The sequence below is a fragment of the Arachis hypogaea genome, chromosome 4 (assembly GCF_003086295.3).
Source record: "Arachis hypogaea cultivar Tifrunner chromosome 4, arahy.Tifrunner.gnm2.J5K5, whole genome shotgun sequence".
Lineage (NCBI taxonomy): Eukaryota > Viridiplantae > Streptophyta > Magnoliopsida > Fabales > Fabaceae > Arachis > Arachis hypogaea.
In genome coordinates this window covers 79152198-79174024 of record NC_092039.1, presented here as the reverse complement: position 1 = coordinate 79174024, position 21827 = coordinate 79152198, and positions in this window count along the sequence as shown.

Below are 21827 nucleotides of genomic sequence, written 5' to 3'. Positions count from 1 at the left end.
GTGTTACCTTCTAAGAGAGGGATATTGATGCAGACAGTGCTTAGGGCATCAAAATATGAAACATTGAGCGTATCGTCCCACTTACCAGAGGTGTAGACATCAGGGCCTCGGTCCTGGTAATCTAGGGCTTTGCCTAGGTGATATTTGTCAAGAATGATCACTTTGCCTTTAACAAAAGAGGCGATTCTCCCTTCTTTGTAGGACATGTTGCTATAGAACTGTTTTACCAAATCAGGGTAAACTTTCTCTTTGATGGACAGTATGGATGTCCAACCTTGATATGCAAACAATGGGGTAAAGTTCAGGCCTTTCCTACGGAGTTTGTCAAGATTGACAAGCTTCGGGGGACAGAGTTTACGCTCATAAACATCTTTGCAGAAAAACAAATAGTTCATGAGAGATTGGAAACGGCGACGATCAAAAGACTCATGGGGAAAATCAGCATAGAAAGATTTGTAGGCAATGGGGTTTGACAGCTTAGGTTCAGACACAGAATGAAGAGGAAGGTCAATGACTGTACCGCGAGTATGGCGACTCTGAGTGTGGGTTGTCTCTTCGTCTTCTTGAAGAGGCCTCTTTCCTCTGGAGGAGCTGGGTTTGGAGGAGCTAGGTTGAGATGAGGGTGGAGGAGGAGGAGGTGAAGGTCGAGGAGCAACGCCAGGTCGGCGAGCGGTGGTCTTAGTGTGGGCCATGTCAGGAGAAGGGTTTGGTGGTGGAGATGGTGAGGAATGAGTGGGGGAATGAGAGGGAGATGAGTGTGTGTGATCAGAACGGTGGGTGCCACTGTGGGAGCCTCTGCGAGCAGCTCTCTTCTTTCGTGCCATTTTATAGAGCACAAATTAATGAAGATGAAGGAAGTGAAGATGATAGTGTAAATGGATGCATGTAGTGGGGAGTAAATATAGGCTTGAGAAGTGTAAAGGTTGCACCTTGAAAATATAAAAATCCAATCTTGGGAAAACGCTTTGAAAATTAAAGCTGTACCTCCGTACGTTTCAGATAAAAACAAACAAGATGAATTTTAAAACAAATGAAAAAGGTAACCTTGTGGAAAATGCCAAACCATATAAACATTTAAAAGGATGCCCAACAGAACCAAAGAAAAAAATAAAGTTAGTTCAGTGCCAAAAAAAATGAAGCCCAAGACATTTCGAAAGCCCACTTTTCAAAACTTGTTTAAAAAAAATGAAGAAACCCCAAAGTTTTCACTAAAGAAAGAGCCCATAGTTCTGAAAACTGGTTCAGCACATGGTGTCCATCTTTCATCATGGTCAGATTAGAATCCATTAGCTCCATAATAACTTAGTGAAGTTTACTCATCATCTGCCAAAAAATCTCACCGGGATTTATGAGACAAAACACAAAAGATCTCATTATCAGAAATAATTAAGAAAACAGAGATGAAGCAAGAATGCCCAATTCAGTTCGCAGCTTACAGAACCTCTCTTCTATCAATGGTTTGGTGAAAATATCTGCTAGCTGACTTTCAGAATTAACAAACTGAATATCCAAATTTTCATTTTGCACATGTTCTCTAATAGAATGAAAACGAACTTCAATGTGCTTTGTTCTTGAGTGCAAGACAGGATTTTTGGAAATGTTAATAGCACTCATGTTGTCACAAAATAATGGAATATTAGAGACATTCATTTTATAATCAGCTAGTTGAGTTTTCAGCCATAATAATTGAGAGCAACAAGAAGAGGCTGCAATATACTCAGCTTCGGCTGTTGAAAGTGCCACAGTAGCTTGTTTCTTGCTAGACCAAACAATGAGGGATTTCCCAAGAAAGCAGCACATGCCACTTGTGCTTCTTCTATCAATCCTATCCCCAGCAAAATCTGCATCACAGAAACCCACTAATTGAAAAGAATCAGTCTTAGAAAACCATAAACCATAGTTAGTGGTACCAAGCACATATCGGATGATTCTTTTGACAGTTGAGAGATGAGATTCTTTAGGCTTTGATTGAAACCGTGAGCAAACTCCAACACTTTGGATAATATCAGGCCTTGAGGAGGTTAGATACATCAAGGATCCAATCATCCCTCTATAGCGTGTCTCATCAACATCTCTACCATTTTCATCTTTATCGAGCTTGATGTTAGGATGCATGGGGGTTCCCATAGACTTAGCACAGTCCAGCCCAAACTTCTTGACAAGTTCCTTTGCATATTTTTCTTGATGGATGAATATGCCTTCTGCAGTTTGCTTGATTTGCAAGCCTAGGAAGAAATTGAGTTCTCCCATCATGCTCATATCAAATTCATTGGCCATAAGCTTAGCAAAATCTGCACACAAATCCTCATTAGCCGAACCAAATATAATATCATCAACATAAACTTGCACAAGAATGAAATGATCATGATAATTTCTAATGAATAAAGTGGTGTCAGTGGCTCCTCTTTGAAAGTTATTTTTCAACAAAAAAGAGCTAAGCCTTTCATACCAAGCTCTAGGAGCTTGTCTTAAACCATATAAGGCTTTAGCTAGTTTGAAAACATGATTAGGAAAAGTTTTGTTTTCAAACCCAGGTGGTTGAGCCACATAAACCTCTCTATCTTTTATGCCATTGAGGAAAGCACATTTTACGTCCATTTGGAACAACTTGAAGCCACAATGAGCAGCGTATGCAAGGAGCAATCTGATGGCTTCCATTCTAGCTACAGGTGCAAAGGATTCATCGAAATCAATCCCTTCCTCTTGGTCATATCCTTGAGCGACCAATCTTGCTTTGTTTCGGACTATGGATCCATCTTCACCCAGCTTGTTTCTGAAAATCCATTTAGTGCCGGTGACTTTCTTTCCATGTGGACAAGGCACCAATGACCAGACCTGATTTTTCTCAAATTGCAACAATTCCTCCTTCATGGCCAACTCCCAAGATGGATCAGCAAGAGCTTCTTGGATGTTTTGAGGTTCAATCTTTGATAAAAGAGCAATGTTGTTGGATTCAGCTCTCTTCAAAGATGACCTTGTTGAAATACTTTTGGAGGGATCACCAATTATGAATTTCTCAGGATAATTTTTCAGAAACCTCCATTCTCTTGGTCTTCTTGATTGGTTTGAGGATTCAGGTTCCTCTTGATCAACAATGACCTCTGCATCAGTATTTTCTGTAGTAACAGGAGATAATTCCAAATTGTCTCCTGCAGAATCAGAATTTTCGTTGCTGGCAGGTGCAGCTTCATGAGAATCAGAATTATTTTGAGCTGGCTCATCGTTCTTGGGGAATTCAGCTTCAAAACCTGGACTATCATCTATGCAAATACTAGGAACAATGTTAGACTCACAAAATGTGACATGCATGGTTTCCTCAACAGTTTTGGAGTTCTTGTTATAAACTCTATAGGCCTTGCTATTTGTGGAATATCCTAGAAAAATGCCTTCATGTGTTTTAGGATCAAATTTTCCTAAATTTTCTTTGATATTCAGAATGAAGCACTTGCATCCAAACACATGAAAATAGTTGAGATTGGGAGGATGCCCTTTCCAAAGTTCATATGGTGTTTTCTTTAAAAACTTCCTAATGATAGTTCTATTTAAAACATAGCAAGCTGTATTCACAGCTTCAGCCCACAAGAACTTAGGAATTTCATATTCACATAACATAGCTCTAGCCATTTCTTGTAAACTTCTATTTCTTCTTTCAACAACACCATTTTGTTGAGGTGTTCTTGGACAAGAGAAGTTATGTGATATGCCTTGGTCATCACAAAAAGATTCAAAAAATTGATTTTCAAATTCTTTACCATGATCACTTCTAATTGAAACAATTTTTAAGCCCTTTTCATTTTGAACCTTTTTGCTGAATTTCTCAAAAACTGAAAAGGCTTCATGTTTATGAGCAAGAAAGAACACCCAGCCAAATCTAGTATAGTCATCCACAATAACCATGCCATAACTCTTTCCTCCAAGACTTTGAGTCCTAGTTGGTCCAAACAGATCAAGATGTAACAACTCCAATGGTTTCTTAGTAGAGACATCTTCCTTAGGTTTGAAAGAGGTTTTAATTTGTTTACCCATTTGACATGCATCACAAGTAATGTCCTTGTCAAATTTTATATTAGGAAAACCTCTAACTAAGTTTCTCTTTACAAGCTTAGAGATTTGAAACATGCTAGCATGTCCTAACCTCTTATGCCACATCCATTTTTCAGATTCCATTGAAGAGAAACAAGTTACATTTTGAACTTTTAGATCATCTAGAGTGATACCATAAACATTGTCACTTCTTTTGGCAACAAATAGAACAGCCCCTGTTTTCTCATTTATGACTCTACAATCAGATTTCCTAAAGGTTACAGCATATCCTAGGTCACACAATTGACTTATGCTCAATAGATTATGCTTTAACCCATCAACTAAGAAGACACTATCAATGCAAGTTGAAAAATCTTTGCCAACCTTACCAATGGCAATTATTTTACCTTTACCATTATCTCCAAAAGTGACAAATCCTCCATTATATTTGTTGAGTTTAATGAAGAAAGTATCCCTTCCGGTCATATGCCTTGAACATCCACTATCAAGATACCACATTTCCATTTTCTTCTTGGATGCAAGGCAAACCTGCATTTTCTTTAGCTAACCTTAGGTATCCAAATCCATTTGGATCCTTTGATGTGAAATCTTCTTGGTTGCCCAAGAGCATTAAAATCATGAACAACTTTATATAACTTACTATCATTACCAAAAGACCTAAGAAAGATGAAACATTGAGGAGGGTCATGACCATTTCTATTGCACTTATAGCATTGATTTTTGCCCACTGATTTCTGGGGTTTGCTGAATCCTTTTGGTTTGAAAAACTTGGAAGAAGAAGATTCAGATTTTTTAAAGTTTGGTTTGAAAACCGATTTATTTTCTTCCATGAAACCAAGTCCAGATTTTTCAGACCCAAACCTTTGACAAGCAAGCAATTTGTTCAGATTATGGGAACCTTGAACAAACTTTGCTAAATCTTCATTCAAACTTTTTAGTTGTTCATTCAGCTTTTTGTTTTCAGAAATCAAATCAGTAGAGGCAATAACTTCATGCTTGAGTTTGAATTTTTCTAATTCAGTTCATAAGGCAATGTTTTCTTCTTTTAAAAACTTTTCATTATTATTTTCATTTGCCTTAATCTTTTTCAAAAGAAGATCATTTTCTGTCCTCAAAGCTCCATTTTCTTTTTTACATTTAGCATACTTATCTAAGAGTTTCTTAGAGTTCTCAGAAATGTCTTTGATAATGTAGCGCAGTTCATCAATAGATAAGTCAGAGAGATCTACCTCATCTTCATCATCATGATCTGCCATCAGACATAGTTGAGCTTCTTGATCTGAGCTTTCTGAGCTGGTGTCGTTCTCCAGGTCCTCCCATGTTGCCATCATCACCTTCTTCTTGTCTTTCTTGAGTTTTTCGCCTTTCTTAAGTTGAGGGCAATCTGACTTGAAGTGACCAGGCTCCTTGCAGTGATGGCATGTGTACTTGACTTGATCTTTCTTGACATCTTTGGATGAAGAGCTTCCTTTGCCTTTATTTTTGTATCTTAGTAGTCTTCTCATTTTTCTAGCAAAGAGCACCATTTCTTCATCTGAGAAACTGTCATCAGATTCTTCTCCTTGGGCTGTCATTCTTGATTTTAGTGCTATACTTTTCTTTTTGTCATCTTTGTCTTGAGACATGTGAGTGGTTTCATAAGCCAGCAGCTTGCCTCTCAGCTCATCATAGGTGATTTTGATCAAATCATTCCTTTCAGAGATGACTGTGCTTTTCACTTCCCATTTCTTAGTAAGACTCCTCAGAATCTTTCTTACTAAGGTTTCTTCAGAGTAGCTTCTTCCCATGGCATCCAGATTGTTGATGATTATCGAGAACCTTTCGAACATTTGATCGATACTCTCATCTTCCTTCATACTAAACATCTCATACTCCTTCATCAGCATGTTAATTCTGGTTTCCCTTACTTGCTTAGTGCCTTCATGAGTGAGTCTGAGCTTATCCCAGATTTCTTTTGCTGTTTTACACCTTGACACTTTTCTGAATTCTTCAAAGCTGATCGCACAGTGCATCAGGTTGATTGCCTTAGCATTGAGTTCAACCTTCTTCTTTTCTTCATCTGTCCATTCGTTGTCCTCCTTTGCCACAACTTCTCCATCAGCATTCTGTTTGGTAGGAACGTCGGGGCCATTGAGAATGATCTTCCAGATGTTGTAGTCAATCGACTGCACAAAGATTCTCATTCTCTCTTTCCAGTAAGAGTAGTTGCTGCCATTGAAGTAGGGAGGTCTATTATTGGACTGTCCTTCAGTGAGAGTGAAAGCCACAATGTTGGGATTCATATTGTTGGCCATGGATCTTTACTCCAAGCTGTGAAGCTTGCCTTCTTGAGACCTTGCTCTGATACCAATTGATGGTTCTAGTTGAACTTGAGAAGGGGGGTTGAATCAAGTTGTTTAAAACTCAAAGTTTCTAGTTCTGTTTTCACAGTTGCTCAAGTTGCAGGAGATTATTTGAAATAATCTCATACGCAGAACATTAAAAGAGTAGAGAAGAGGAGAAAGGGGCCAGCATGTATCCTGGTTCGGATTCTTAGTGCCATGAATCCTACATCCAGTCTCCACCACAAACCATGGTGGAATTTCACTATAAATCTCAGATTACATTCACCAATACTATTGAATTAATTCCTAATCCAACTAGTATCTACCCCTAAGCTTTATACACCAAAGCTTAGCAACCCCAAAGTGCTATCCCAACTTGGAAGGGGAATCTACACAGATTCAATTCTCACTAAGTGCTAACCCAACTTGGCAAGGGGAACTAATCCTAGTTCTTTCACCCAAATTACATCAGAAAAACAATGGCTATTTTGCATCACTCTTGCCTTTTCTCTCTTGGCTTTTGATCCTCACATAATAGCCTTTTTCTCAAAACCGAAAATAACTCAAGATAGCCATAGCATAAAATAAGAATTAAGCTTGAGTAGAAGAAAGAGATTCCAGCTCTATGTTAGAGCAGGTGCTCTGAATATGTGTGTGCTCTCTTTCTTGACTTCAGAAGATGAAATGAAGCTTCTTTTATATCTTCAGCTTGGCTTCATTGTAGCCTCTTCCTCTTTTCTTTTCCTTGCTGCCCGTTGGAGTGGTCCTTGATGGCATGCAGTCCTTTCTTCATCCTGCTCCACTTTCCTGCTGTCCGAGGAGCTCCACCACTACCTCTGCTGTCCTTGGAGTTTCTTTCTTCCTTGGCATGCTCTTCTTTTGCATCCTGCTCCATTTCCTTGCTACTGCTGCTGCTGCTGTGTGCTCTTGCTCGTTGGTGTTTTGCTCAACCACGATCCTTAGCAGTGCTCAGCTAATGTCCTTGAGTTAGTGGTTGTTCCCTTGTGTCCTTGGAGTGATGAGAGTGTACCAGCTGTCCTTGTTGCTTTATAATACTAACACTTGTCCTTTTCCCTTTCCAGTTGTCTTCCTTTAGCTTTTAGTAAAACTTATAATGGACGTTGCTGTGAGGATGAGCTTTGGCTCACTGCTGAAGCAATTGTTGGACATGGACTAAAGCAATGTGAACTTGAATACTTTGGGCCTGCATCACTAACACTCATTAAACAATATTGGGCTTTTAACCCAAAACAATGTTTGTCATCATAATATAACCCAAAATCAAACTAGGCTCAACAGAACTGATTCAATTTTGAAAGGGGGACTATCTCATCACATGTGGTCGTTCATGAGTCCTGTAAGCTAGCATGCAAATTCTATGGCGCCATTCTCATATGAGCTTCAACAAATTTTCTTATTTTACTCTATTTTCTCTCTTAAAGATTTTGTACTGTTGTCACATGTATGTGACCTTTTGGGAGTTTTCGATTTTCTTTTCTTGCTTTTGGTATTGGAAACTCTATTATTCTTTGTTAATTAATAAATAGCATTTACCTTTGAAAAAACAAAGTATTCATTGATATATATGAACAAAGTTATAAGGAGGATTACTTGAATTAATAGTAGTTATACGATGATATTATCCAACAAATTCAATTACACCAATATTTCATAATTCTAAATCCTAGTGAAAAAAAAGTAAGAAAAACATAACTAATAAAGAAGTACAGAAAAAAATATAGAAATCTCATTTTACATCTCCATTTTCTTCATTTTCAATATAAAGAGTTCAGAACACCATAGTAGAAAGAGGGAGCAATCAAGGGATAGAGCAAAAAATAATAATGATAAATTTTTTTCTGTATAATTTTGCTTGTCACTGCTGCTTTATTTTCATATTCTATTTTTTCTTACTAGGATATAAACACGAAAAAATGCCAAAAGAACTTGGAAAATAGTTGTAAACTACACTAGTGTACTAGAACATATTAACTCCAAGAATAAGGGTGATTTAAATACTTATGATAAGGAAAAACATATTATATATATCTTTTCATATTGGTTTTGAAAATACTTATTGAGTATATCCAGGAATTCGTATTATAGTGCATGCTTTTAGTAGATGACATTGGCTTCATGAGAGAATTAAAAAAGGATTTAAATAAGAAGCTAGATTTATTGAGAAAAGCTTTAAAGGTGTACTGTTTGCACATAAGCCATATTAAGACAGGCTATATAAAATCTAAGTTTGGCCTACAAAGAGAAAATGTTAATACATAAGTGAAAGTTGGAGAAAATATTCGACCACAAGTAAAGCATTTTAGGTGGTAGAGTGTGTTTAGTTTTATATGTGATAAAAGAGTACTTTTAAAACTTAAAAATAAATTTTATTGCACTGCCATTAGATCGATAATGTTATATGGAACCAAGTGTGGACGGCAAAGACTGAGCATGAATATATGTTAATCTAGCAGAGATGAAGATCTTAGGATGGATGAGTGGCCACCCATGTATGGATAAAAAAATGAACAAAAATATAAGGGAGAAAGTTTGGGTAGTACCTATTGTTGAAAAAATGCTAGAAACTTGTCTTAGTGGTTTGGATATATGAAAAGAAAATCAGTAAAACATCCAATTAGGAGGGTGGATAAGATGGAAGGTAGACAAGGAGAAAAAGGTGAAGGAAGACCTAAGAAGATCATATATGAAGTGGTCAAAGGAGATCTACGTGTAAACGGTTTCATTATAAACATGATACATGATAGAGCTCAATGGTGTTGTATAATCCATGTAGTCGACCCAATCTAGTGGGATAAAACTTCGTTATTGTTGTTGTTGTTATTGTTATTGTTGTTTTTATGGTATCATATGATTATAAAATTTTGATAATATTTAAAAAATATAAGTTTTTCTTTTTCTATAAAGAGACTATCAAAAAAGAAAAAAAAAAGAAAAGTAAAAAAGATAATAAAAAGAAAGAAAAGAATCATATTCCATGTCGTCCTGAATAAGAGCAAACCTCACTACTTAGTTCATGCCTTGGTTAAGCCCAAATACTTTCTGAATTGGAACTTTTTCACCATGTCTTCAAATATCCTCTAGTTGTTAACTAAGGAGAAGGTTGATACAGTCTGTCTCACAAATCATGAACTTGGTTCCCACCTCCATTACCATGAACAAGCCTCGCCAAATTGCCCAACCTCTATTTGCAGCACACTCACTCCCAAAACCTTATTTGAGCTACCATGGATCCATTTTCTGGTATTGTTTTGGAGCACACACCCAAAATTAACTAGCCCCTCTTCCTAGTAAACACTCCTATGACAATTTAGCTTGGTGAAACCAAGCTCTTGTCCAGGAATTAGAAGAGAGAATGTAACCTTGTTTATGGCTTCAACTTCCTTAAAGGTTTCCACATTGTTCTAGCTTTAAAGGTTGTCGTGTGGTGGACGAAATTGTGATTTCTATCTTTTGAGCTTTAGCATATATCTACTCTTAGGGCACTGTTTATTTTCACAACTCCGTTCAACTAACCAGCAAGTGTACTGGGTCGTCCAAGTAATAAACCTTACGTGAGTAAGGGTCGAATCCACAGAGATTGTTGGTATGAAGCAAGCTATGGTCACCTTGTAAATCTCAGTCAGGTAGATTAAAATAGTTTATGGGTTTTCGAATTTTAAAGAAGAAATAATAAAATAGAATATAATAAAGAGGGATAGAACAGTTATGCAGATTCATTGGTAGGAATTTCAGATAAGCGGATGGAGATGCTGTAGAGCCCAAGGATTCCTGCTCTCCTACTGCTTCTACTCAATCCTTCTTACTCCTTTCCATGGCAAGCTTTGTTTAGGGGTTCACCATCAACTGTGGCTACTTTCTTCCTCTCGGGGAAATATCCTGTGCGGCTGTCACTCGCACAGCTAACCAGTCTGGAGGCATCACCCATGGCTGATGGCTACATCCCATCCTCGCAGTGAAAACTAATGCTAACGCACTCTGTCACAGTACGGCTAATCACCGGTTGGTTCCCGCTCCTACTGGAATAGAATCCCTCTTTTGCGTCTGTCACTAACGCCCAGCAGGTTAAAGTTTGAAGCACGTCACAGTCATTCATTACCGGAATCCTACTCGGAATACCACAGACAAGGTGAGACTTTCCGGATTCCCAGGATCCTACTCGGAATACCACAGACAAGGTGAGACTTTCCGGATCCTCATAAATGCCACCATCTATCTAGCTTATACCACGAAGATTCTGTTGAGGAATCTAAGAGATACGCATTCAAGCTCTGTTGCATGTAGAACGGAAGTGGTTGTCAATCACGTACATTCATAAGTGAGAATGATAATGAGGGTAATCTGACTCATCACATTCATTATGTTCTTGGGTACGAATGAATATCTTGGAATAAGAATAAGAGAGATTTGAATAAAAGAAAATAGAATTTCATTAATACTTGAGGTACAGCAGAGCTCCACACCCTTAATCTATGGTGTGCAGAAACTCCACCGTTGAAAATACATAAGCAAAGAGTTCAGGCATGGCCGAATGGCCAGCCCTCTCTAATGTGATCACAGGATTCAAAATACAATCCAGGATGTCTAATACAATAGATAAATGTCCTATATATACTAGACTAGCTACTAGGGTTTACATGAGTAAGTAATTGATGCATAAATCCACTTCCGGGGCCCACTTGGTGTGTGCTTGGGCTGAGCTTGATCAATCCACGAGCTAAGGCATTTCTTGGCATCAAACTCCAGGTTATGACGTGTTTTGGGCGTTCAACTCCGGATCATGACGTTTTTCTGGCGTTTAACTCCAGACAGCAGCATGAACTTGGCGTTTAACGCCAAGTTACGTCGTCATTCTTCGAATAAAGTATGGACTATTATATATTGCTGGAAAGCCCTGGATGTCTACTTTCCAACGCCGTTGAGAGCGCGCCAATTGGAGTTCTGTAGCTCCAGAAAATCCATTTCGAGTGCAGGGAGGTCAGATTCCAACAGCATCAGCAGTCCTTTTGTCAGCCTTCTTCAGAGTTTTGCTCAAATCCCTCAATTTCAGTCAGAATTTACCTGAAATCACAGAAAAACACGCAAACGCATAGTAAAGTCCAGAAATATGAATTTATCATAAAAACTAGTGAAAACATCCCTAAAAGTAGCTTAAACTTACTAAAAACTATATAAAAACAATGCCAAAAAGCGTATAAATTATCCGCTCATCACAACACCAAACTTAAATTGTTGCTTGTCCCCAAGCAACTGAAAATCAAATAGGATAAAAAGAAGAGAATATACTATAAAGTCCAAAATATCAATGAATATTAATTTAATTACATGAGCGGAACTTGTAGCTTTTTGCTTCTGAACAGTTTTGGCATCTCACTTTTTCCTTTGAAGTTTAGAGTGATTGGCTTCTCTAGGAACTTAGAATTTCGGATAGTGTTATTGACTTTCCTAGTTAAGCATGTTGATTCTTGAACACAGCTACTTATGAGTCTTGGCCGTGGCTCTAAGCACTTTGTTTTCCAGTATTACCACCGGATACACAAATGCCACAGACACATGACTGGGTGAACCTTTTCAGATTGTGACTCAGCTTTGCTAGAGTCCCCAGTTAGTGGTGTCCAGAGCTCTTAAGCACACTCTTTTGCTTTGGATCACGACTTTAACCACTTAGTCTCAAGCTTTTCACTTGGACCTTCATGACACAAGCACATGGTTAGGGACAGCTTGATTTAGCCGCTTAGGCCTGGATTTTAATTCCTTGGGCCCTCCTATCCATTGATGCTCAAAGTCTTGGATCCTTTTTACCCTTGCCTTTTGGTTTTAAGGGCTATTGGCTTTTTCTACTGCTCCTTCTTTTTCTTTCTCAATTTTTCGCCATTTTTTTTTTCGCACAAGCTTTTGCTTTTCACTGCTTTTTCTTGCTTCAAGAATCAATTCATGAATTTTTCAGTTCATCAATAACATTTCTCTTTGTTCATCATTCTTTCAAGAGCCAACAATTTTAACACTCATAAACAACAAGATCAAAAATATGCACTGTTCAAGCATTCATTCAGAAAACAAAAAGTATTGTCACCACATTAATATAATTAAATTAAATTCACTAATAATTTCGAAAATTATGCACTTCTTGTTCTTTTGAATTAAAACATTTTTTCTTTTAAGAGAGGTGAAGGACTAATGGATTTTATTCATAGCTTTAAGGCATGGTTACACACTAATGATCATGAAGTAAAGACACAAAAGATAGATAAACACAATATTAAAAACCGAAAACAGAAAGAAATAAAGAACAAGGAATGAATCCACCTGAATGAGGATGGCACCTTCTTGAAGAACCAATGATGTTCTTCAACTCTTCTATGTCCCTTCCTTGCCTTTGTTGCATGATTCCTAGTAATTTTGGTGTTCCTACCCTTAGTTGCTTCCAATATTTGTGTGGAGGATAACTTATCCCCTGAGGTATCTCAGGGATCTCTTGATTTGCAGCCACATGTTCTAACCAACTGAGCTATTCCAGCTTATATGAGTCTTTCCATCTCCCAAGACTTAGAGGTGGAAGCTTTTGTCTTTCCTTTGAGGTTTCTCTGGCCTTAGGTGCCATTAATGGTAATGGAAAAGCAAAAAGCTATGCTTTTACCACACCAAACTTAAAATATTGCTCGCCCTCGAGCAAGAGAAGAAAGAAGAGAAGAAGAAGAAGAAGAAAATATGGTAGAGAGGGAGAGAGGAATTCGGCTATATGGGTGGGATTGGGTGGGAAAGAGAAGTTGAATGGTAAAGGTAGGTGGGGTGTATGGGGAAGAGTGGGTTGATGTGAGGAGTGTTGGGATTTGTGACATGGGGGATACAAATTACAAAAATAGGATTAAGAGGTAAGGTGGGAATATGGTAGGTGGGGATCCTGTGGGGTCCACAGATCCTGAGGTGAAAAGAAATACCATTCCTTCACCATATAGGCATGTAAATTGCCTCCATGCATCATTCTGGCGTTCAAACGCCCATTGGTGCATGTTCTGGGCGTTAAACGCCCATGTGATGCATGTTTCTGGCGTTGAACGCCAGTTTCATGCTTGTTTCTGGCGTTCAGCGCCAGATTGTCCTCTGTGTGCACATCCTGGCGTTAAACGCCAGGTTGTTGCTTGTTTCTGGCGTTCAGCGCCAGAATGGTGCTCTGTTCTGGCGTTGAACGCCGTCCAGATGCACCTTCTGGGCGTTGAACGCCAGCCCGTGCGTCCTCTAGGGTGAAAAATTTTTTTCTTCTGTTTTTGACTCTGTTTTTAATTTTTTTGATTTTTTCGTGACTCCTCACGATCATGTACCTAATTAAACACAAAAATAACAAAGAAACAAAATAAAATAAAATTAGATAAATAAAATTGGGTTGCCTCCCAACAAGCGCTTCTTTAATGTCAATAGCTTGACAGTGACTCTCATGGAGCCACAAGGTGATCAGGTCAATGTTGTATAGTTGTCCACACCAAACTTAGAGTTTGGATATGGGATCTTAACACCAAACTTAGAGTTTGGTTGTGGCCTCACAACACCAAACTTAGAGTTTGACTGTGTGGGTCCTTCTTGACTCTGAACTGAGAGAAGCTCTTCATGCTTACTCTCTTTTGTCACAGAGGGATGGCCATGTGCCTTAAACACAAGGTAGTCCCCATTCAATTGAAGGACTAACTCACCTCTATTGACATCTATCACAGCTTCTACTGTGGCTAGGAAAGGTCTTCCTAGGATGATGCATTCATCATCTTCCATCCTAGTGTCTAGGATTATGAAATCAGCAGGGATGTAAAGGCCTTCAACCTTTACTAGCACGTCCTCCACCAGTCCATAAGCTTGTCTCACTGACTTGTCTGCCAATTGTAATGAGAACAAGGCAGGTTGTACCTCAATGATCCCTAGCTTCTCCATTATAGAGAGTGGCATAAGGTTTATCCCTGACCCAAGATCACATAAAGCTTTCTCAAAGCTCATGGTGCCAATGGTGCAAGGTATTAAGAACTTGCCAGGATCTTGTTTCTTTTGAGGTAGAGTTTCCTGAATCCAAGTATCTATATCACTAATGAGCAAGGGAGGTTCACTTTCCCAAGTCTCATTACCAAATAGCTTGGCATTCAGCTTCATGATAGCTCCTAGATATTGAGCAAGTTGCTCACCAGTCACATCTTCATCCTCTTCAGAGGATGAATATTCTTCAGAGCTCATGAATGGCAGAAGGAGATTTAATGGAATCTCTATGGTCTCTAAATGAGCCTCAGATTCCTCAGGATCCTTAATAGGAAACTCCTTCTTGCTTGAGGGACGTCCCAGGAGGTCTTCCTCACTAGGATTTTCGTCCTCCTTCTCCCTAGTGCATTCGGCCACTCTGATTAAATCAATGGCCTTGCACTCTCCTTTTGGATTTTCTTCTGTATTGCTTGGGAGAATACTGGGAGGAGTTTCAATAACCTTTTTACTCAGCTGGCCCACTTGTGCCTCCAAATTTCTAATGGAGGATCTGGTTTCATTCATGAAACTGAAAGTGGCCTTTGACAGATCAGAGACTATATTAGCTAAATTCGAATTATTTTGTTCAGAGTTCTCTGTCTGTTGCTGAGAAGATGATGGATATGGCTTACTATTATTCAGCCTATTGCGTCCACCATTGTTAAAACCTTGTTGAGGTTTTTGTTGATCCTTCCATGAGAAATTTGGATGATTTCTCCATGATGAGTTATAGGTGTTTCCATAAGGTTCACCTAAGTAATTGACCTCTGCCATGGCAGGGTTCTCAGGATCATAAGCTTCTTCAGAAGCTACCTCTCTAGTACTGTTGAATGCATGTTGCAATCCATTCAGATTTTGAGAGATTATGTTGACCTGTTGAGTCAACATTTTGTTCTGAGCCAATATGGCATTCAGAGCATCAATTTCAAGAACTCCTTTCTTCTGAGGTATCCCATTATTCACGGAATTCCTCTCAGAGGTGTACATGAACTGGTTGTTTGCAACCATATCAATGAGTTCTTGAGCCTCTTCAGGCGTTTTCTTCAGGTGAATAGATCCACCTGCAGAATGGTCCAATGACATTTTCGAAAATTCAGAGAGACCATAATAGAATATATCTAATAAGGTCCATTCTGAAAACATGTCAGATGGACATCTTTTGGTCAGCTGCTTATATCTTTCCCAAGCTTCATAGAGGGATTCACCATCTTTTTGTTTGAAGGTTTGAACATCCACTCTCAGCTTGCTCAGCTTGTGAGGAGGAAAGAATTTATCCAAGAAGGCAGTGACCAGCTTATCCCAGGAGTCCAGGCTATCCTTAGGTTGTGAATCCAACCATATTCTAGCTCTGTCTCTTACTGCAAAATGGAAAAGCATGAGTCTGTAGACTTCAGGATCAACTCCATTCGTCTTTACAGTCTCACAGATCTGCAAGAATTCAGTTAAAAACTGATAAGGATCTTCAGATGGAAGTCCATAAAACTTGCAGTTTTGTTGCATTAAAGCAACTAGTTGAGGCTTAAGCTCAAAGTTATTGGCTCCAATGGCAGGAATGGAGATGCTTCTTCCATCAAACTTGGATGTTGGCTTTGTGAAGTCACCAAGCATTCTCCTTGCATTATTATTATTATTATTTTCGGCTGCCATGTCCTTCTCTTGTTCGAAAATTTCTGAAAGGTTGTTTCTGGATTGTTGTAATTTAGCTTCTCTTAATTTTCTCTTTAGAGTCCTTTCAGGTTCTGGATCAATTTCAACAAGAGTGCATTTTTCCCTGTTCCTGCTCATATGAAAGAGAAGAAAACAAGAAAAGAAAGAGGAATCCTCTATGTCACAGTATAGAGATTCCTTTATGTTAGTAGAAGAAGATAGGGGTATAAGGAAGAAGAGGGAAGGATTCGGATTTTTGGATGAAGAAAGGTGAAGAGAAGTGTTAGTAATTAAATAATTAAATAGAATAAGAAGAGAAGAGAAATTCGAAATTAATTTTTGAAAAAGAGTTAGTGATTTTCGAAAATTAGAGATAAAATATAATTGAAATTAAAATTTAAAACAAAAAGAAATTTTTGAAAAAGAGAGGGAGAATTTTCGAAAATTAGAGAGGGAAAAGTAGTTATGTGGTTTTGAAAAAGATAAGAAGCAAACAAAAAGTTAGTTAGTTGATTGAAAAAGATTTGAAATCAAATTTTGAAAAAGATAAGAAGATAAGAAGTTAGATAAGATATTTTGAAATTAAATTTTGAAAAAGATAAAATTTTTTGAAAAAGATAAGATAAAAGATAAAAAGATAAGATAAAAGAAGTTTTAATAAAAAGATGTTTTGAAAAAGATTTAATTTTAAAAAAAAAAAATTACTTAACTAACAAGAAACTACAAGATAAGATTCTAGAACTTAAAGATTGAACCTTTCTTAACAAGAAAGTAACAAACTTCAAATTTTTGAACCAATCACATTAATTGTTAGCTAATTTTTGAAAATTTGATATAAAGATAAGAAAAAGATTTTTGAAAATATTTTGAAAAATAATTTTGAAATTTTCGAAAATTATAAAAAAATGAAAAAGATATGGTTTTTGAAAAGGATTTTGAAAAGATAAAATTTTTAAAATTGAAATTTTGACTTGACTTCTAAGAAACAACTAATTTTGAAAATTTTTGACCAAGTCAACCCAAAATTTCGAAAATTTGGAGGGAAATAAGGAAAAGATATTTTTTTGATTTTTAAATTTTTAAAGAAAAACACAAAAATGACCCAAAACATGAAAATTTTGGATCAAGACACAAGATGCATGCAAGAATGCTATGAATGTCAAGATGAACACCAAGAACACTATGAAGATCATGATGAACATCAAGAACACAATTTTGAAAAATTTTTGATGCAAAGAAAACATGCAAGACACCAAACTTAGAAATTTTTAATGCATGGAAATTATGGATGCAAAGATGCACATGAAAAACAACAAACAACACAAAACAAGAAATCATCAAGATCAAACAAGAAGACTTGTCAAGAACAACTTGAAGATCATGAAGAACACTATGAATGCATGAGATTTTCGAAAAATGCAAGAAAAAATTTTTAAAAGCATGCAATTGACACCAAACTTAAAAATTAACACAAGACTCAAACAAGAAACACAAAGTATTTTTGATTTTTATGATTTTCTAATTTTTTTGTATTTTTATTAATTTTTTCGAAAAACATTTTTTTGAAAAACGAAAAATAAAAGAAAAATTTTTGAAAAAAGATTTTTGAAAAGAAAATTACCTAATCTGAGCAACAAGATGAACCGTCAGTTGTCCATACTCGAACAATCCCCGGCAACGGCGCCAAAAACTTGGTGGACGAAATTGTGATTTCTATCTTTTGAGCTTTAGCATATATCTACTCTTAGGGCACTGTTTATTTTCACAACTCCGTTCAACTAACCAGCAAGTGTACTGGGTCGTCCAAGTAATAAACCTTACGTGAGTAAGGGTCGAATCCACAGAGATTGTTGGTATGAAGCAAGCTATGGTCACCTTGTAAATCTCAGTCAGGCAGATTAAAATAGTTTATGGGTTTTCGAATTTTAAAGAAGAAATAATAAAATAGAATATAATAAAGAGGGATAGAACACTTATGCAGATTCATTGGTAGGAATTTCAGATAAGCGGATGGAGATGCTGTAGAGCCCAAGGATTCCTGCTCTCCTACTGCTTCTACTCAATCCTTCTTACTCCTTTCCATGGCAAGCTTTGTTTAGGGGTTCACCATCAACTGTGGCTACTTTCTTCCTCTCGGGGAAATATCCTGTGCGGCTGTCACTCGCACAGCTAACCAGTCTGGAGGCATCACCCATGGCTGATGGCTACATCCCATCCTCGCAGTGAAAACTAATGCTAACGCACTCTGTCACAGTACGGCTAATCACCGGTTGGTTCCCGCTCCTACTGGAATAGAATCCCTCTTTTGCGTCTGTCACTAACGCCCAGCAGGTTAAAGTTTGAAGCACGTCACAGTCATTCATTACCGGAATCCTACTCGGAATACCACAGACAAGGTGAGACTTTCCGGATTCCCAGGATCCTACTCGGAATACCACAGACAAGGTGAGACTTTCCGGATCCTCATAAATGCCGCCATCTATCTAGCTTATACCACGAAGATTCTGTTGAGGAATCTAAGAGATACGCATTCAAGCTCTGTTGCATGTAGAACGGAAGTGGTTGTCAATCACGTACATTCATAAGTGAGAATGATAATGAGGGTAATCTGACTCATCACATTCATCATGTTCTTGGGTACGAATGAATATCTTGGAATAAGAATAAGAGAGATTTGAATAAAAGCAAATAGAATTTCATTAATACTTGAGGTACAGCAGAGCTCCACACCCTTAATCTATGGTGTGCAGAAACTCCACCGTTGAAAATACATAAGCAAAGAGTTCAGGCATGGCCAAATGGCCAGCCCTCTCTAATGTGATCACAGGATTCAAAATACAATCCAGGATGTCTAATACAATAGATAAATGTCCTATATATACTAGACTAGCTACTAGGGTTTACATGAGTAAGTAATTGATGCATAAATCCACTTCCGGGGCTCACTTGGTGTGTGCTTGGGCTGAGCTTGATCAATCCACGAGCTAAGGCATTTCTTGGCATCAAACTCCAGGTTATGACGTGTTTTGGGCGTTCAACTCCGGATCATGACGTTTTTCTGGCGTTTAACTCCAGACAGCAGCATGAACTTGGCGTTTAACGCCAAGTTACGTCGTCATTCTTCGAATAAAGTATGGACTATTATATATTGCTGGAAAGCCCTGGATGTCTACTTTCCAACGCCGTTGAGAGCGCGCCAATTGGAGTTCTGTAGCTCCAGAAAATCCATTTCGAGTGCAGGGAGGTCAGATTCCAACAGCATCAGCAGTCCTTTTGTCAGCCTTCTTCAGAGTTTTGCTCAAATCCCTCAATTTCAGTCAGAATTTACCTGAAATCACAGAAAAACACGCAAACTCATAGTAAAGTCCAGAAATGTGAATTTATCATAAAAACTAGTGAAAACATCCCTAAAAGTAGCTTAAACTTACTAAAAACTATATAAAAACAATGCCAAAAAGCGTATAAATTATCCGCTCATCATCGTGCAATGGAGCTAACATTATTGTTCATGAGATTATCGTTCTTATCTTTCCAAATGCTCCACAAGCCAGTAGCAAAGCAAAATTGTCTATCATTACCAAATCCATCTTAATTTAGATTACGAGATTCTATTCGTGGAAGAAAGGGCTTCAAAATAACCCAATCTCTGCGAAACTTTCTTCACTATGATGTCGTCTCTAAAGCAGTCGAGCAAGGGAAGTTTTTGGGTAAGATCAACACTATTGGCAAAGGTTAGAGCTTGTCCTGTTCTAATAAATTCAAAGTTTAGATGTCGATAAAGCTTGTTGAAGACCTAACCAAACAAGGAATCGGATTCTCTTTCGGATTTTGAATTTCCAAAGCATGCTCGAATTCACATCACTATACCAGTTCACTATACATACATTCTAAGAGCCAGAAAAAATCATTTTTGTCAGAATAATCCTTCTTGTTCCAGTTCCATGCTACCTGAGAATATGAATTTTGACTCTTTGAATAGTTTAGAATTCTCAATTTAAGGTCCTCAGACATGAGAATAAACTTAGTGTAGTTGCGAACCATTGTTCACAAGAACATTACTAATAGGATACAATCATACTAAGTGTTCATACCCTGACCCAAAAAATGAAAGCCATGCCCAATAACACTAGAAGGCCCACCAATAAAGGTGGACCTTAGGATAAGCCCGACCTCTTCTAGGAGGTCGGACACCGACTCCCAAGGGCGAAAGCCCTAGTCACTCAAAGCAGATAAACTACTCCCCAAAACCTCTACCGCATTTAGAAGATGAATCTCAATAGACACTCAAGATAAAGGGAACGCTTATCTACCAGAAAAGATAAGATCACCCTAACAAAGGTGGTTAGCAGTTCTACTATAAATACTCTAGTACCCCTCAGGTACAACTTACGCTCTACGCTACTAAAAATCTGCTTAAAGCCCTTGCTAACTTAAGCATCGGAGTCTCTTGCAGGTACCATCCCCCACCTCTTTATGAGGAACTCGGACAGGTGGAACGTCGAAACCTAGGAGGTCAGACGCTACCACTCAAAGGGGCCTGGACGTCACGTTCAGGCCCAAATCAACATTTTAGGTAACGGTTGGAACATTAGCGCCGTTGCTGGGGACCTAGAAGAGGATCATCCTCACGCGACAAAGATATTGAACATGGTCCATGGATAGCAAGAATGCTTGAGACAGCTCGAACACGAGGCCGGGCGACAACGAGAGGCCGAATGGGATTGAGGAGAGAAGTAGGAAGACGTAAAGAGTTAGAAGAAAAGCTCCAGAAGATGGAGCAGACCTTCGAAGTCGGGCCACCAGGAGAGAAAGTCTGTTTGGAGGACAAGATCCGTTCACAGAAGAGATCATGAAGGCTAAAGTTCTTATGAACTTCAAATCGCCCGACATAGACCTCTATGATGGAACGTTCGACCCAAGCCACCATCTCAGTAAATTCAGAAGTCGAATGTACTTGGCCGATGCCTCCGACACCACCCGTTGCAAAGCCTTCCCAACTACTTTAACCAAGGCCGCAATGAAATGGTTTGACAGACTGCCCCCTAGGTCGGTCACTAGCTTTGACGATCTGGCCAGAAAATTTTTTACCAGATTCTCCATCCAGAAAGACAAAACGAAGCATGCCCCGATCCTGCTAGAAGTAAAGCAAGAGGTTGGGGAAACCCTTCGCGACTACATAGAAAGGTTCAACAAAGCTTGCTTGGAAATTCAGAATTTACCAAGTGAAGCTTTAATTATGGGTCTAGTCAATGGCCTCAAAGAAGGACTGACGTTAGGATTTTTGCTAGTAAAGAATTTTACAAAAATAGTCGCATTGTAGATATATATTCTAAACCAACAGAAATCCCTTCGTGCAAACGTTTTGGTTGTCACAAGTAACAAACCCCTAAATAAATTGATAACCGAAGTATTTAAACCTCGGGTCGTTTTCTCAAGGAATTGCAGGGAGGTATGTTCTTATTATTGGCTATGAAAAAGGTAAAATTGGGGTTTTTTGGAATTTGGGCAATGGGCACAAGTATATTTTCAAGGCAATAAAAATAAATAAATAACTGTAAAATAAACTCTTGGCAAGGTATAAGAAATTGGAAGTCCAGACTTAGTTATTCTTAACAATAATAATGAAAGTTGAATCTTAATTCCACTTAGTTAACCTTTGCTAAAGCAAAGGAAAGTCAAGGGACTAATTAGTTAGACCTTCGAATCCTATTTATTTCCTAAGAAAAGGTTGGGATTATTGAAGTTCAGTTCAATTAGCAAGATAACAGTTATCAATTATGTTGAGCTAAGATAACTCCTGAG